An 18,865-nucleotide genomic window follows, 5' to 3' on the forward strand; every position below is an offset into this window, starting at 1 on the left:
GCGTTGAGTGCGTGGTTCATATTTATTTACCTTTATTATCACAAAAATAAACTTCTAACAATGCTCCGCGTGGTGACATAGGCAAACTTATTAACCATCTAATAGGTGGCGCCACTATCCCAGCGGGGGGCACGTAAATCCCGTAAACGCTATTCCGCTTAACTATAAGACGCTGCCCACAACGAACGTTTGCTGCATGGTAACGCCATTTCCTTAACCTACGCTATCACGCTAACGCTAAACTATAACTGTCTACTGCGACTTACGTAACGAGTGGGTCATCGGATGCTCTAACCCTTTTTTGCTCTCGTTCACCTATCAATGGTGGCACACACCAAATGGGGGCGGATCGGCCTACTCATTACAATAGCGTTTGGCATAATTTCTTATCCTCGTCAGCCACAGCATAAACAATGCACAAACTTTCTTGCAAGTGCTTAGCGGGTATGGCCCTCGTCCAAAGAATAACGAAGGATGACCTAATGGATGTCTCCCTACTACACCAAAAATATCATTCACGACATAGTGGGTACCCTGTAAGCGTGCTTGTTGCAGTCACCTGGAGAATGTAAAAACAAGGATCAAGAAGGGTGCTTTCTAGCATTTGTTGCGAGAGTGATGAGCCTGTTTTTTTTAGACTTTCTTTAGCGTAGGAGAACTGTCGATACTTGCACCATCGATGTGCTATTAATGATGCCATCGAGGACAGGCGGTGGCGTCAGCAGAATTTTTTTGGGAGGGGGGGCACCACTTTGATCTGAAGTAGGGGCCGAGCAGGCAATTTGTCATTTTGCGCTATATAAGCTACGGTGAAAAACAATTTCAGGGAAAGGGTACGGACTGGTGTGTCACCCCCTGGCTACGCTACTGGTTATAGGCAATACTGTTGATAGTGCATTGAGTAATTATGCCATTGTTGGCCATCAATATTGTCAAACCATTCCTTGTATTCTACTATCAGCAATACTTCGTTCGTTTAAGAGAACTATGTTGGCGCAAGCAATAGATTTTTTCACGGCGAAAATGCATTACCATACTCTTTCAAAAATTTATATTGTCACATGTAATGGGTATGAGCCATCAACAGTAGGTGGAATTCCTTGGAAGTGAAGAAAGAAAAAGGTTTTTCGCGTCCTGGTCTGAGGGCAAGCAAGACGTCGTTTCCTCGCTGTCTGTTATCACGTTCGCGGCACTGGTGGAGGTGCTGGGTAAATGCGCCTCGGCTGCAGATTTTCAGCCGACACACCGAGCTACTTGGAGACAGCTACAGCTCCCACGGCAAGAAGCAGTCGCCGTCTGCGAGGACTACCTCCTGAGTACGGTCCCCCCTCTCAAGACGAGATGGGAACTTCAACTAACAACCAGGCGAGTCAAACCAACGACGCCTGTTCTTTTCTCCCGCATGTTTTTCATGCGCCGCAAACACCACGCTCATTTCATGGAGACATTTATGAAGATGTTGACGACAGGCTTGACCACTTCAATCGAGTTGCCAACATCAACGAATGGGATGAAGCTCGCAAGCTGCGGAGAGTTTACTTTACGTTAGAAGACTCTGCCAAGACGTGGTACGAGAATCACGAGGGTCCTTTGCGACGTGGCATGAGTTCACCCGACAGTTTTGTGATGCGTACCACAGCACTGAAAGGAAAAAGAGAGCGGAGCAGGCTATCTCGTCTCGGAACCAACGACCCAACGAGAGAGTTTTGATGTTTGTCGAGGACATGCTTCGACTCTTCAAGCGTGCTGACCCTGCAATGTCCGAGGAAAAGAAGGTGCGGCATTTAATGCGTGGGGTAGAAGAGCAGCTCTTCACCGGACTCGTGTGCAGTCCACCGACGACTGTGTCAGAGTTCATAAATGAGGCAACCACAATGAAGCGTACTCTCCTGTATAGGTCGTCACAGTATGAACGCCACGACGTGACCCCTGCTGCATGCTTTATCGGGGCTAACAGCGAGAGGCATGCCCTCGCTGAGTTCATAAGAAGCGTCGTGCGGGACGAGCTGCGCCAACTCCAAGCAGCGGACCCCAATCACCCGTAAGTGCTCTCGCAGACTTAATCCGACAGGTGGTCCCCCCACTCGTGCCAACAAGGCCTGAGGCCCCTGTGCTGACTTATGCGGCAGCTCTGCGATCTCCTGCACCACATGGCCCTGATCCCACCATGGGGAGAATAGATCAGGCTAGCCATCGATTTCAGGGCACCTCTTCGAATATGCCACCCGCCTCAAAGTTTCCGAGTGCACCAACTTATCGTCCGTCTGGATCGCGGCAGAACGCCACAAAGGCCAGCGTGTGGCGTACGTCCGATAACCGTCCACTCTGCTACCACTGTGGCGAAGCGGGTCACGTCTACCATAACTGCCAGTACCGCCAACTTGGTCTCCGTGGCTTTCACCCTGATGCTCGGTGCCCGCGTTACGGTGAGTGTCTCCGCGACATCGAAGAGTACCTTATGGGCCAGCAAGCTCCTCGCCTTGGTCAACGCCCCCAATCACGATCACCATCACCTCGCCGCCCCACGTCGCCTAGCATTCCCTCGTCATCTTGTGTTCCTTTCAGAGGCTGGTCACCGAGTCCCCACAGGGGAAACTAGAAACCGCGGCTCCGGGGGATGAAGCCGCGTCCCAACGAACTGTCAAAGAGCCTCCTTCGACGCGAAGACCCGACAAAGACCGTTCTGACTTTCCAGTCGTTTCCGAAAGTCATAAGACTGTTTCCGCCGACATCACCGTACACGTCGATAATCACGTCGTCACTGCCCTCGTCGACACCGGCGCCGATTATTCGATTATGAGCAGCGCCCTAGCATCCAAACTGAGGAAGGTAACTACCCCTTGGCAAGGACCGCCGTTGCGCATGGCAGGGGGCCACCTCGTCACGCCAACTGGAATGTGCACAGCCCGTGTTCGAGTCCGTGCTTCGACGTTCACAGGGTCTTTCCTCGTATTACCTGTGTGCTCCCGTCCACTCATTCTGGGGCTGGACTTTCTTCGCGAACACGGCACAATTATTGACCTACGAGACTTGCAGGTGTCGTTGAGTACTCGTTTCATCCTGAACCGGAAAACGCCTGCTCATCGAAGGCTGCCCTACGTGTATCCTCCGAATCTGTTACTCTGCCTCCCCGTAGCAACCTTTTTATCATCGTTGAATGTGACCAAGACGTCCCCGATGCTGTAATTGCAGAAAGAAGTTCGTCCCTACTTTTTGCACAACAAATCTGCGTTGCCCGAGGTATTGTTCAGCCCAGTAGAAAGCAGGCTTGCCAATTAGTCACGAATTTCAGCGAGGGGTATTGTCATCTTACGAAACACACTGTGATCACATACCTTGAGGATATTGCCGACGTCCCTGGTCCCTCAACATTATCTGCTCTTTCGTCGTGCGACGATTCCGCCATGACATTTGCAAGCACTCTCGACGTAAACCAGAGTCTACCGTCTGCACAACGGGAACGTCTTTTGAAGCTACCCGGCTCATTTCGGGACTGCTTCGCTACGACTTCGAAAGTTAACCAAACACCGCTTGCCAAGCATCGTATCATCACCGAGTCTACCGAGAGACCCATTCGACAGCATGCCTACAGAGTCTCGCAAAAAAGAACAAGATGTTATACGTCAACAGGTCCAGCAGATGCTCAAGGACGATGTCCTCCAGCCATCGACCAGTCCCTGGGCGTCCCCTGTCGTGTTAGTTAAGAAAAACAAATGGTACTCTGCGATTTTGTCCCGACTACCGAAAGTTGAATAAGATCACGAAGAAAGACGCGTATCCTTTACCACGAATAGACGACTCGCTGGACCGCATTCGCAATGCTCGTTACTTTTCTTCCATGGATCTACGCAGCGGCTATTGGCAAATATCTGTTGATGAGCGCGACCTCGAAAAGACTGCCTTCATTACTCCTGACGCACTCTACGAGTTCAAGGTCTTTCCATTGGGCTTATGCTCGGCACCAGCTACATTTCAAAGAATAATGGACACGGTTTTTTCTGGGCTATAATGACAATCGTGTCTTGTCTACCTTGACGATGTGGTCGTCTTCTCGGACACGTTTGAGCCGCACGTCCAGCGCTTACAGGCAGTTCTTCAGGCGATTCGAACAGCTGGACTTTCTCTCGAACCTGAGAAATGCCACTTTGCATTCTAGGAACTGAAATTTCTTGGTCACAACGTCAGCCACGCCGGTTTACACCCAGACCCTGAGCAAACGAAAGCTGTTGCCGCATTTCCTGTCCCAACGAACAAGCGCAACCTCCGCCGATTTCTGGGACTCTGCGCATATTACAGACGCTTCGTCAAAGGCTTTCTTAAAATCGCTGAACCGCTAAATAAACTTACGAAAGATGGCGTACCGTTTGTTTGGGGTCATGATCAGCATCACGCCTTTGACACGCTACGAAACCATCTCCAAGCCCCACCTGTACTGGGTCACTTTGATGATAACGCTGCCACAGAGCTACACACGGATGCCAGCAACGTCGGACTTAGAGCTGTACTGGTTCAATGGCAAAATGGCGTAGAGCGCGTGATCGCCTATGCAAGTCGTACACTATCATCTGCAGAGAAACATTACTCTGCAACAGAAAAAAAATGCTTAGCCGTTGTTTGGGCTATAACAAAGTTTCGCCCTTATTTATACGGTCGACCATTCATGGTAGTTAGCGATTACTATTCTTTACGCTGGCTCGCCAACCTCAAAGACCCTTCCGGTCGTCTAGTACGCTGGAGTCTTCGGCTGCAAGAATTTGACGTTACAATTATTCACAAGTCAGGACGCAAACACACTGATGCTGACTGTCTCTCACGTGCACCAATTGGAAGTACGAACGCGGACGTTGAAGAGGACGATACATTCCTTTCCTCTGTGTCAGCAACCGACTTGGCTCAACAACAACGCGACGACATGGAGCTAAGCCCGCTGGTTGACTACCTTGAAGGCCGCAAACGCAGCCTTCCTCGAAACTTCGCACGTTCGCTGGCCTCGTTCTGCATAAGGGATAACGTCCTCTATAAGAAAAATTTCGACCATACCCAGGCTACTTACCTACTGGTTGCGCCGACCTCGCTTCGGGACGATATTTTACATGCTTGTCACAACGAACCATCATTCGGACACCTTGGCTACACGCACACACTGGAAAGAATTCGCCGCTCATACTAATGGCACCACCTCGCGAAAACAGTCAAGCAGTACGTCCGCACATGCCGCGACTGCCAACGCCGTAAGACTCCACCTGTCTGACCAGCAGGACCACTACAGTCCATCGCCACGCCGAAGACACCATTCCATCAAATTGGCATTGACTTGCTCGGCTCATTTCCCACCTCTTCGTCTGGAAAACGGTGGATTGTGGTTGCCACCGATTATTTAACGCGTTACAGCGAAACAAAGGCCCTGCCCAAAGCTACCGCAGCCGAAATAGCACAGTTTTTTGTCACCAGCATCGTACTTCGTCACGGAGCGCCAGCTGTGATAATTACTGATCGTGGTACAGCTTTCACCGCAGAGATGCTTCAAGAAGTGCTGAGAGACCAAGTGGTACAAAACATCGGAAAACCATGGGTTATTACCCCCAAACCAATGGACTCACTGAACGGTTGAACAAGACCATTGCCGATATGCTGTCAATGTATGTGGCCGTTGATCACAAGAACTGGGATGATATACTCCCTTTCGTAACTTTTGCTTACAATACAGCTGTCCAAGAGAGTACAGGTTTCACCACATTTCGCTTAGTTCATAGTCGAGAGGTCACTACAATGCTCGAAGCAATGCTCCTTTCCAACAACTTGAGCATGTTCGACACGGACGCTGCATTGTTCGCTCAACGCGCCGAGGAGGCCCCTCAACTCGCCTGATGCCGTATTCAGGCTCGCTAAACTGCCGACGCACACCGCTACAACCTTACACACCGAGAGGTGTGTAATTTCATCACCTTCCAACCAGGCGATGAAATTTGGGTGTGGACTCCCATTCGACAGCGGGGTCACTGAGAAGTTGCTTCGGCGCTACTTCGGCCCTTACAAAGTTCTGCGCCGACTCAGTGACGTTACGTATGAAGTTCTCCCTGAGGGCACCTCAAGACGTTCCCGTCGGTTTCCACAAAGTGATGTGGTGCACGTGTCAAGACTCAAGCCATATTTCTCGCGTCTTCCATCGAACGTGGACTAACTTTCCATGCAATGACTATTTTTTGTCACTTTGGTTTTTTTATTGTCTTGTACACTTACTCCTTTCTTTATTGAGTACTTCTATGACGCCAGCCCAATTTTTTCCCTTACGACGGAGTTGTTGGGTTCCATGGTAGCATCTTTTCTTTCTCATTTTTTTTCTCAACGCTCATTACTAGCATCGAGCCGATTCTTTTCGAGGAGAGGGAGTAATGGGTATGAGCCATCAACAGTAGGTGGAATCTCTTGGAAGGGAAGAAAGAAGAGGGTTTTTTGCGTCCTGGTTGGAGGGCAAGCAAAACGTCGTTTCGTCGCTGTCTGTTATTACGTTCGCGGCAATATAAGATACGAGTTACACCTCACAATTAAAATAAGTTGAGGAACCCTCAAGCTTCAACTTTTAGAGTTCAACGCGATAGTGATATCCTATCCCTTGAGCGTATTTCAAGCACTTAGTATATAAAATCTTTTGGAAGGTGCGACGCACTCACCACGTGGCCTAGGGGGTGCAGTAGCGTGTGTGCTTTTGTAGCGAGTGGCAAGCTTTAAGCCATGAAGTAATTATAATAATGACATGTTCTTGCACGCCGTGGCAAGGTACACTTGAGCTTTATTACAGCAATTATCCAAGCTGTATAGTTTAGCATGTAAAAAGGACAGGTGTGTTTGTGAAACATAAAAGAAACTTTCACGGCATTTGTAAGCAGAGGAAGCTATTTTCACTGCGTTCACAAGCGGATGCATGGATTTGTGATAGAGCACTCGCTTGCCGCGCAAATTACTTGGGCTCGATGCCCACAAAAGCCCAGAATTTCTTTATTATATTTCCATCTTCTTCGATATTTCGCTCATGCACAAAATGATTGTTCACTCACAACCAGCGACACCGTCGCCGAAGTTTCTGTGAAAAGAGCTGTTTAACGCTTTCGCGTTTTAAAAATAGTTCTTGATAATATTGTCACAAAGACACAGGCACGCAGGTACAAAATAGGGCGTTTCCTTTCGCAACCCAAGGGCCAGAAACGCGAACACCAGAGCACGCGCACACAGATCTACTTCGTTGTCCTCTTCAGATGCTGGCTACTATAGTTGCCAGCCTACCTTGCGTCAATTCCCCCCTTTCAAGAGAGACCGTCCCGGTCGATTGATTGAGATGCTAGAGGTGGCCATGAAAGAAAAAAAAAATGATCACGTCAATGAAAAAAAAAAGCCCACGCTGTTGTGGATAATAAGGAAAAAGTTCGAAGTGTTCATAAGTCGCGTGCATGGTACGGTTTCATCCGTACTACATGGACTACTTCTGGACGTGGACGTCTTCGGTTTAAACTGGTGTCGGAGCTTTGGGGAACTACCTCGTAATTCACGTCACTGAGGCAGCGCACAACTTCGTAAGGGCCAAAGTAGCGCCGCAATAGCTTCTCCGAAAGCCCACGATGTCGAACTGGTGTCCACACCCATACATAGTCACCTGGTTGATAGTGGACGCTCCTTCGGCCTTGGTTGTAACGGCGAGCGTCGATATCTTGCTGCGCGCGAATGCGGTTCCGTGCAAGCTGGCGGGCTCCCTCGGCTTTCTCAACGAAGTCGTCAACGCTGTCATTTCCGCTGTTGTCCTGGTCTACAGGGAGCATAGCGTCTAACGGTGTTGTGACGCGACGGCCATAAACAAGCTCGAATGGTGTTAGGTCTGTGGTCTCTTGCACAGCGGTGTTATAGGCAAACGTGACGTACGGCAAAATTTCATCCCACGTTCTGTGCTCTACGTCAACATACATAGATAGCATGTCGGCCAATGTTTTGTTTAACCTCTCCGTCAAGCCGTTTGTTTGGGGATGATAAGCTGTTGTTTTCCGGTGGTTGGTGTGCGTCAGCTTGGTGACTTGTTGCAATAACTCTGCCGTAAATGCTGCTCCGCGATCGGTTATGAGAACAGAAGGTGCACCATGGCGCAAAACAATGTCGTGGACAAAGAATCTGGCGACTTCAACTGCAGTTCCCTTAGGCACAGCTTTGGTTTCTGCATAGCGAGTCAGATAGTCGGTTGCGACAATTATCCACTTATTTTCTGATGATGACGTAGGGAAGGGACCAAGAAGATCCATTCCTACTTGCTGAAATGGTGCTCGAGGTGGATCTAAAGGTTGGAGGAAACCGGCGGGCTTTGCGGGTGGAACTTTACGCCTCTGACAGTCACGGCAGGTGCGGACATAGCGCTGAACGGACGAATACAGCTGTGGCCAGTAGTACTTCTGTCGGATGCGCGCTAATGTCCGAGCAAAGCCTAAGTGACCGGCCGAAGGATCGTCGTGGCACGCCTGCAAAACTTCCTCACGCAGTGCCATTGGAACGGCGAGGAGGAAAGTTTCCTGGCTGCTCTCAAGATTTCTCTTGTAGAGAACATTGTTCCGCAGGCAATACGTAGCCAAACCACGCGAGAGTCGGCGTGGGACGACAACGTCTTCTCCTTGAAGATGCTGGATGACAGGAAGTAGCTCAGTGTCCTCACGTTGAAGCTCAGCCATCCGCACCACATCGACGATGCCAAGAAACGGTAAATCTTGTTCAGTGTCAGATGACGTCGGGGAAATAGGAGCACGAGACAGGCAGTCAGCATCTGTATGCTTATGTCCTGATCGGTAGACCACCGTTATGTCGTACTCTTGAAGGCGGAGGCTCCAGCGGGCGAGGCGGCCTGATGGATCCCGTAGATTGGCAAGCCAACAGAGCGAATGGTGGTCACTGACCGCTCGAAATGGCCGGCCGTATAGGTAGGGTCGAAACTTGCTAATGGCCCAAACGACTGCTAGGCACTCTTTTTCGGTGGTAGAGTAATTAGCCTCTGCTTTTGTGAGACTGCGGCTCGCGTAAGCGATCACACGCTCTGCGCCGTTCTGCCATTGAACTAGAATGGCTCCGATTCCCACGTTGCTGGCGTCTGTGTGGATCTCGGTGTCGGCAGTGTCGTCGAAATGTGCCAGCACTGGAGCTGTCTGCAGTCGATTGCGCAGCTCTACGAAGGCTTGTTGTTGTTCTTCCGTCCATACGAAAGGTACATCTGGCCGTGTCAGTCTTGTAAGAGGTTCCGCAATTTTCGAAAATCCTTCGACAAAACGGCGGTAGTACGCACAGAGTCCGAGGAATCGCTGAACAGCCTTTTTGTCTCCCGGACGAGGGAAATCGGCAACGGCAGCCAACTTCTCCGGATCTGGTCGAACACCCCCCGGGCTAACCACGTGGCCGAGAAACTTGAGTTCCTGATAGCCGAAGTAGCACTTTTCGGGCTTGATGGTAAGGTTCGCTCTCCTTATTGCAGTGAGGACACTTTTTAGCCTTGAAATATGCTCGTCAAATGTGGTTGAAAACACAACGACATCATCCAAGTATACAAGACACGTCTGCCACTTTAGTCCAGCTAGTACAGTATCCATCATGCGTTGAAACGTGGCGGGAGCGGAACAGAGACCGAAAGGCAGCACTTTAAATTCGTACAGCCCGTCAGGCGTCACGAACGCGGTTTTCTCACGGTCGCCTTCGTCAACTTCAATTTGCCAGTACCCTGACTTGAGATCTAGTGATGTGAAGAACTGGGCGTGGCGTAGACGGTCTAAGGCGTCATCAATCCGTGGCAGGGGGTAAACGTCGCGTTTCGTGATTTTGTTAAGCCGTCGATAGTCAACGCAGAAGCGTAGTGTGTTGTCTTTTTTCTTTACTAAGACAACAGGTGACGCCCACGGACTTGTCGAGGGTTGGATGACGTCATCATTCAGCATTTCTTGAACTTGACGTTTAATCACCTCTCTTTCCTTCGGGGACACACGGTATGGATGTTGGCGAAGAGGCCGCGCTGACTCCTCGGTAACAATGCGGTGTTTTGTAACGGTGGTACGCTGAACTTTCGATGTGGTGGAGAAGCAGTCCGAGAATTCCCTCACAAGGTTTAGCAGCCGCTCTTTTCGTGAATCTGGCAAGTCTGGATTAACGTGAATGCGGCTTCCCAGGTCAGCACAAGCTTTTGCATGTGGTGAAGTCGTATCCATTGTGCTGATATCGAAAAAGTCGGCTATTTCACTGAGGAAAGCGACAGTAGTCCCTCTAGGAACGTGCTGAAACTCATTGCTGAAGTTGGTCAGCAGAACTCGAGAGCGTTTATTCTCTAACCGAACAAGGCATCGGGCTATGCATATGTTTCGTTTGAGCAGCAGCGGGATATTTGCCTCAGCAATACCTTCATAGTCGTTGAATTCGTCGAAAACGTCGCAGGCTACCAAGGTGAACACGCTACTCTTCGGCGGTAACGTGACGTCATCGTCGACAATTCTTAGAGCATTGACGTAACTGCCGTGAGGGTTGCGCGCTAAAGCGTGTGTCGTAGAAAACGTCACTTGCGACTGTTGCAAATCAATCACGGCTCCATTATCACGCAGAAAGTCCAGTCCGAGAATTAGGTCTCTCGAGCAACTCGGCAGTATTATAAAATCTCCGAGATACGTAAATCCGTGAATACTGACTCGCGCTGTGCACCGCCCCACCGGAGTAAGAAGATGGCCCCCTGCCGTACGTATCTGCGACCCAGCCCACTGGGTGGAAACCTTCTTCAGCCTGCAGGCAAGACCCATGCTCATAACAGAGGTGTCTGCTCCAGTGTCAATTAGCGCCATTACTTCTTCGTCGTCCACAGTTACCGCAATGTTTGATGTCACCACTCTTCGCATCCCGTTTGACTGCGTCTGTACATCTTTTTGCTGTTGTCGCTGTCGTCGTAGTGGAGGATCTTCCGTAGAGTCAGCGTCAGCGGCCTCACCTCCGGAGGTCGCTGAACTCAGTTTTCCCGACTTGCAGGACTGGGTGAACGGCGTCTTGGAGCGCCGCGTGAATAGGCTGGGCTCGGTGACCTGTAGCGAGCAGGCGACGACGAGCGAGGCTCTTGTGACCGATGTTCAATACTGCGACGATTCGAGATGAAACTCTCTATTTCCTGTGGTCGCTCGCCAGGTCGTGGACGAGGGGCATTAGGCGAAAATCCACGGAGACCCACACGACGGTACGGACATGTCCGGTAGACGTGTCCGGCTTCGCCGCAGTGGAAGCAAAGGGGCCTGTGGTCGGGTGTACGCCAGATGTCACTCTTTCTCGGTCTTGCTTCGGCGATCAACGGTGAGCTGCGAGGGCGGAAGCCTACCTCCATTTGTTGAGCGTGTCGCTCATTGGGGTAACATACGCTGGTGGAACTGTACGATGGACGACGTCGCACTGCTTCCGCGTAGCTCATCTCAACGCAGTGCCTCTGTTGTGGCGCCTCGGATGGTTGGGGAGCGTGAACGGCTTGCCGTAGCTTGGCGCGTACCATCTCCGCAACGGAGAGCTGCTCTGCAGGTGAAGCAGTCACCTGCATCTTTTGTAGCTCTTCTTTAATGAGAGCTCTGATAAGCTCTCGCAACGCGCTGATGTCATTGCCGAGAGTGACAGAAGTGACCTCACTTGGGTTTACACCACGGTTATACTGTCTGGCACGCTGTTGAAGGGCCCTCTCCATGGCAGTGGCTTCCTCATGGAACTCCGCAAGTGTCGCAGGCGGGTTTCGAATCAGGCCGGCAAAAATCTCTTCTTTAACACCACGCATTAGGTGGCGAACTTTCTTGGATTCGGACATGGAGGGCTCCGCACGCTTGAAAAGCCGATCCATGTCCTCTACGTAGGTCGTCACCCTTTCGTTAGGGCCTTGAACCCTTGCCTCTATAGCACGCTCCGCTGTCTCCTTCCTGTCCTCTCGAGAAAATGCCTTGAGGAACTGCCATTGAAACTCCTCCCATGACGTAAGCGCTGCTTCATGGTTCTCAAACCACGTTTTCGCGGAGTCCTCCAGGAAGCAGTACACATAGCGTAGCTTACGCTCTGGTGTCCAATCATTGATGACGGCGACCCGGTTGAAATGCTCGAGCCAGTCGTCGGCATCTTCAAAAGCTGCTCCATGAAATGTCTTCGGCGTCTTGGGCTGGTTGATAACCAGGTGCGCTGGTGCTGGCGCGGTGACGTTAGGCGGGGTTTGATTCATAGCCCTCTGACGTTCAGGCAGCAAACCGTGCTGTGGCTCGAGTCCCTGGAGACGACGGCTGGAACGTACGTGCACAGGGGTAAGTTCGGCTGAGCTACTCGATGGACTTGCGTCAGGGGTGCTCTCAGGGGACCGTATCATCTACCGTACCCAGCACTTCCACCAGAAAATGTCACAAAGACACAGGCACGCAGGTACAAAATAGGGCGTTTCCTTTCGCAACCCAAGGGCCAGAAACGCGAACACCAGAGCACGCGCACACAGATCTACTTCGTTGTCCTCTTCAGATGCTGGCTACTATAGTTGCCAGCCTACCTTGCGTCAATATTATATTGGAATTGAAAACCCCCAAAATCACTTTTTCATATCTTTACTTTGAAACAACAGAATGCGACATAATTTCGAAGCCACCCAGTTCTTCTTTGTATGTCAGCTTGTTTTCTGCAACAGATGAGCACCTCTGCTTCTTTGGAATGTGTCAGCGGAACTTCTGGGGAGAAAGGCAAGGTTGTTTACTTTCTTTTTTTTTGCACTTGAGCCTGCTCTTCTTTTTGCCATTTGCCACGCACTGGAACAATGGTGTTTAGCACCCAAATAGTTTGTGCGGTTGATTTTATACTGCTGATCCAGTACTAATAATCGCACTACGAAGACTTTCACGTAGGCTTGATATTTGCATAGTCACTGAACTATCGATAGCATCGACAGTTATGTCGATAGTATTGCATCAAAAGCTGCTGACCCGCAGATCGCGGGATTGAATCCCGGCTGCGGCGGCTTCATTTCCGATGGAGGCGGAAGTGTTGCAGGCCCGCGTTCTCAGATTTGGGTGCACGTTAAAGAACCCTAGGTGGTCAAAAGTTCCGGAGCCCTCCTCTACGGCGTCTCTCATAATCGGACGTTAAACCCCACATATCAGTATTGCATCAATACCAGAAGGTGTGCATGTTCAGTTACGCCTCGCGGGATTCCTTGACGAGGTGGAAATGTGATGCGCAGAAGCAACGCTCACAACGCTGTTTGGGCTATCGAAATGAAGTGTGCGCTGACGTGCGTATCGTAAGCAGAGTTCACTGGCGTATTCTCTAGGAATGAGCAACGCTTTACTATAGCTTGCCGAGACATAAGATACGTCACAGCAACGTTATTCATTGCACTAATGAACGAGCAACACTGGAACCAAACTAGCTGTCACTCATGCGCCGCCGCAGTGGCTGGTATTAGGCGATTGTGAGCGCAACTGCTTACTTGATACATTTTTAGCCACCTGCACCACGTGGCTGCTCGCTGAGGGTCATTGCAGCCGGCCTGTCAATACTTCACACTAAACGCAATAACCAACCAAGAGGGAGAAGTTTACACTAGTCGTGTTAAGCTGCAGAAACAGCGAAAGTGGTTGATATGAGGTGCTTAACGCAGCCTATTTGGTTGATGCTAAGCTTGTCCTTGGCGTACACAAAGTAGAGTCGAATCAGAGCCTGTCACTGACCATGCAAGAGTGTCTAAACTCCAGAGCTTGAACTGACATGCAAATATAGGTGCGGCACACGCGGTAGGCACGTGTGTCTTTCCTCGCTCGTACTCGGCTCGAGGCACGCCGGGTAAATCAGCGGGGTCGCTGCGTGCGCTATCCCCGTTGGTGGGCGCGTCTCATAAGCAACGATGCGGACAGGCAGACAGAGAGGCAGGCAGAGATGCAATCAACTTAAATCGATATTCGGGATGCAGAAAGATTTTTTTGTTGGCACCACACGTTTCACCACGAGCTTAAAATGCTTCGCTCGAAAAAAAAAACAGCCTTCTTTTCCCGCCGTACGTCGAAGGTAAGCGTCGAAGCTATGCTACCCGCCGTGGTATGGGTGCTTAGCGCGTGAAGTGTCATGCTCAACTTCCAACCGAATTTATTATGGAAACGAGGCATACACACGCATGACGGCCTAAAACACCAACGACACAAGTGCGCAGTATAGCCGCGCACATGGGTTACCCCCTGAGCCCAGATGTAGTGCTTATAGAGCACTACATCTGGTGTGAGGGAGTAACTCATGTAGCGAGTAGTAAGTAAGCACTCTGTAAGCACTACTCGCTCATAAGCAAAATATTCTGTGTTTCTTCAATGTTTCCTTTTTGTTTGACTTAATTATGTTATCTGAAACATGATACCCAGAACACAGTGCAATAATTAGTATTGGGACGTTTTTGTTATTCGCACAGGAAAACGTGGGAGCGGTGTTCCATTGCATGTTAAGTGCGGCATACAGTGTGATTGAGAAATCGACCTCCACCCCACCACACTATAAAGTGCTCAGTGTTAACTTCTCCAGCAATCTGTTTATATTGATTTGCCGACCGCCTAGTGGTAACATGTCTAATTTTTTGGAATTCATGGTAAGGCTTTTAGAACATGTTCTGTTCTCAATTACGAAGCGCTTCTCCGTGGCGAGGTCACCATTAACGTGCTCAATGATTGCACTTCCACCCATGCATTCACTAATCTTATAAATTCGCTAAGTTTCTGCAGCCGTATCCTAGTGCCTACTCGTGTGACCGCAACTTGTCAGTCGGCTCTTTATAACTTTGTCGTTAACGCTGCTATACAGATTTATTCAGCCGGTATTATCAGCTATTATATCAGCGACGACTGCCCAATATACGCAGCATTCTCATTTCATGTTCATGAAAAACGCTTACCTGATACCACTTTTCATTATAAATGTCTGCCAAGAAAACATATAGAACACTTTCGTCCTCTCAGTACCGCGCACGGAGTGGTCGTCTTTAAAGAACAAAAAAGATGCTAGTGAACCATATGGCGGGTTCCTGTCAATTTTCACTCGTTATTTACAATTTGTCGCTAAGACTAAAAACAGGCAAGGTAAATAACTGTATTAGAAAGCTTTGGGTGCAGCCTGTGTACGTTCAGATGATAAATAAGATAAACGGGTCATTCAGTAGATTTCTGCGCACGCGTGATGAGAGCAATCTTACTGCATTTGAGAAGTTCCGGAATGCAATGAACAATGAACGGCGCAAAGCTAAATGATACATTTGGCAATCCATTTTTTGCATCCGTACCTAAGACAAATCTAGAAAAAAACGTGCGAAATAACAATGACACCATAAGGCCAAAAATGTGAAACAATATTCTCATAAAGACAACACAAATCATGAAAAAGAGATGGGTGCCGCTCTGACTGAATGCTTCAAGGATCATGTTGTGAATATAATGACGTCATCAGATAGCGCGGTTAGTGTCACTGATGGTAGTAGATGTACGCATAGCTTTTTTTTTTTCGAACCAACGGAAGACAACGAGGTTCGTAGCACTTTTTTAAGCCTAAAAAACAGCCACGCTGTTGATGCAGATAGTGTCAAAATAAAACCAGTGAAATTTTTAATTGACGTCATCGCAATTCATTTTGCATTTGTGTTTATTCCTGTTTTAGAAGCTGGCTATTTTCTAAGTGGTATGAAGAAAGCCAGGGTGTCAGTGATTTTTAAAAGTAGCAATGAAAATCTTTTGGAAACTACAGGACAATTTCTATTCTGTCTGCTTTTTCTAAAGGTTTAGAAAACGTTATCTCGGCACAGATGAACAGGTTTTTGAAAAAAATGACATTTTTTTCTGACTGTCAGCACTCCGGTTCTGTCCAGGCAGGTCGGCATACACAGCGTTGTTGTGTCAAAAGAAACTAATAATTATTAACATAAACGCGGGTAAATTAACGTTTGGTATACATATAGACTTATCAAAGCATTCAATCGCTTAAATAATAAAATTTTAGTTAGAAAGCTAGAAAAGTATGGTATTGTGGCATTGCAAACTTGTTGTTTCAGTCGTATCTTTCTGGGCGGCTAAGTGCGTTGCAGTTGAAAATTTCTGCTCCTCATATCGTGAAATTAAAGCGGGAGTAACACAGTGTAGCGTATTGGGACCAACACTGTTTAATGTCTATGTAAATAAAAATAACAAGAATGCGCGGAAGGTACAGCACAGTCTCAGTGAAAGCTAGATTAGCGGCCTTTCAGAGCCTTTTTTAAACAATCATTGGGTAACTGCTGCCAGCGTACGTGATCGATGTCTACTACAGAACAATAATAAAAATTTTAGAGCAGTAGGCTGATATTCGCTATGCTATTTTTCGTCATTCTTCTCAGAAGCGTGGCATCCGCTAAACTATTGCGACATTGCTGTACTTGCTAGAGATGCATCGATAGTGCTATATGCTGAGGATACAAGTTTGTCTCTGGCCAAGAACTTGATTGTGTGTTGCAGAAGTTTTGCAGTGTCCCTTCTAATCTGTCACCATGGTCTCGTAATAATGCGCTAACATTTACCAGCTCATAATCAAATGCCATATTATTCAGGGCTAGAAGGGCCTTGTTTCAGTGAAGAAATATTTTTCGATGGTGCCCCTACTGAAATCCTGTTGACATACAAAGTGCTGGCGCTACGTTTCTAAAAGGTATGAATTGAACCCATCACGTTGAACTACTTGCAAAATCGTTGTCATCTACCGCCTGTGTGCTATCTCGATGTCGACATGTCTTTCCGGAGAGAGAAAAACTGCAGATATATTACGCCCTGTTTGAAGAGTATCTTAACTAATGTGCGCTAGTGTGGGCTACCATCACAACAGACGCATTCATGAACTTCTTCAACTTCAAAAACGCGTGCTTCGACAAATGGCGAATGTACGTAATTTTTATTCCACTGCGCCAATTTTACAAAAACATAAGAAATAACATGTTCGGAGTCTCTACAAATGCCGACTTTTATATTCATATTTTTGGGGGTAAGACAATATCAAATCCTTCTTAAAATGTACTTCATGGCTTCAATACATATATACTGACTCGGGCAGTCGTAGCCATGACACGTTGTTCGTACCAAACAGGTGTACAAATTATCTTATGCAATCTCCGAGGCATATCCTATCTTTGATACTGATTAAATTGGAAAGGGAAAGACTCATTCCAAGTGTTTTGACATGCAAACAAAAAAATGCGAGGCCAGCGTGGAAGGCGCAGCACCGTCACAGGGAATGCTAAAAGAGCAGCCTTTCCGAGCTTTTTCTAAACGCTCATTGGGTAACTCCTGCAAGCACACTTGCTGGGTACCCACTAAGGCTTTAATAATAGAAAGTTTAGGGTAGTAGGCCGGAATTCACTGTGGTATCCTTCGACATTCTTCTGAGAAGCGTGATATCCGCTAATCTATTCCGGATAATTTTGTGCCATTTGTTCATGCAGTGGTTGAAGACGATGCCGGGAGTGGGTTTGCGCCACATGCAATTGGTAATAAAGAACAAGCTTTTGTATTGGTGTTGGAAGATTGGACGACCCACTTGTTACACTTTTTGCGTTATATGACGCTTGGTTGTTATTTTGTTGTTCTAAAACGCTTTGTTACTCGTAATAACCTGATTCCTCTCCCGACATCCAGTCTACCTAGGATAAGTTTGCAACAAGTCCTAAGCACTGGCGTACTTCAGTGGTAGAATATCGGTTTGGCACAGAGCGGGTGCGGGTTCGAGCTTAACTGAGTCATTGCTACTAATTTTGTTTTTTTGCTACGTGCGATGTTGTTACGGACACCGGTGGCCGCGGACAACTGGAGCGCTGTGCGAAAGCCGCGTTGTGATCTCGTAACAGCTTTCGCTGCAATTCTAGAATACTTTTGCAAGTATGAATGAAGGGACAAAGAACACAGTTTTTACACTTTCGCACTTTTTTCTTTTTAATGTCTTTCTACGTAAGTGTTTCGATAAACATAGTGTCATACCATTGTGTATCACAGCCATGTTTATACTAGTCTATTTCTTAATGTTGTAACTACCACTGTTTTCATATAGAGCACTGCATTAAGACATTCCTCTTTCTAAATGCATTGAATTTGTATTTTTACAATTATCATGTTTGCAAGTGTTATTCAATAGGATACGTTTTTCAATTTTGTAAATGTTGTGGACTTTTACCCTGTATATATACCGAAAACATGTATCTATCCCAATTTTTATGTTACTGCTATTATGTGATGGCATTTAGGCATATTCATGCTGTAAGATGCAGCTTTTTGCATGACGGACCCCCAACAGTTTTTTCGGAAAATAAAAACCTTTCTCGTTCTGACTTTGATATAAGCAGGCGTTTTCCTTTACGTTCAATAAAATCAGCGTCCTGTTCTAGCAGTTGCTGCTCCCTCGTTGTATTTGAGCAGCCTCCATAATTTCTCACGTACGGTGATCACCTTCGCGAAAAACATAGGTGCAATGATCGTACAACAGTTTGCAGTTACACTCGTGTGAGAGCAAGATGTGGCAGCTTGAGAACATGCATGTACGGTCTTGCGACGCACCTACACGTATCAAAACGGAGGTGGTTGCATACCTTGTTTCTGAGAAGCCCTTTCCGGCCCAGGAGTCGATTGAACACAGCTGTAGAGACGTTGGCGTCGAGTGCGCTAAGTGGGTCGTCCAAAATGTATATACTGCTGTCTTGATACGCCGCCCTCGCCAGGGAGATCCTCTGCTTCTGTCCACCACTGAGGTTGTACCCCTGCACCAACGACGGCATGGAACGATCCTCACCAGGTCTATGCGAAAGACTTACGAGACTGGTGACTAACAAATA

Source organism: Rhipicephalus microplus, chromosome 9 (assembly GCF_043290135.1).
Source record: "Rhipicephalus microplus isolate Deutch F79 chromosome 9, USDA_Rmic, whole genome shotgun sequence".
Taxonomy (NCBI): domain Eukaryota; kingdom Metazoa; phylum Arthropoda; class Arachnida; order Ixodida; family Ixodidae; genus Rhipicephalus; species Rhipicephalus microplus.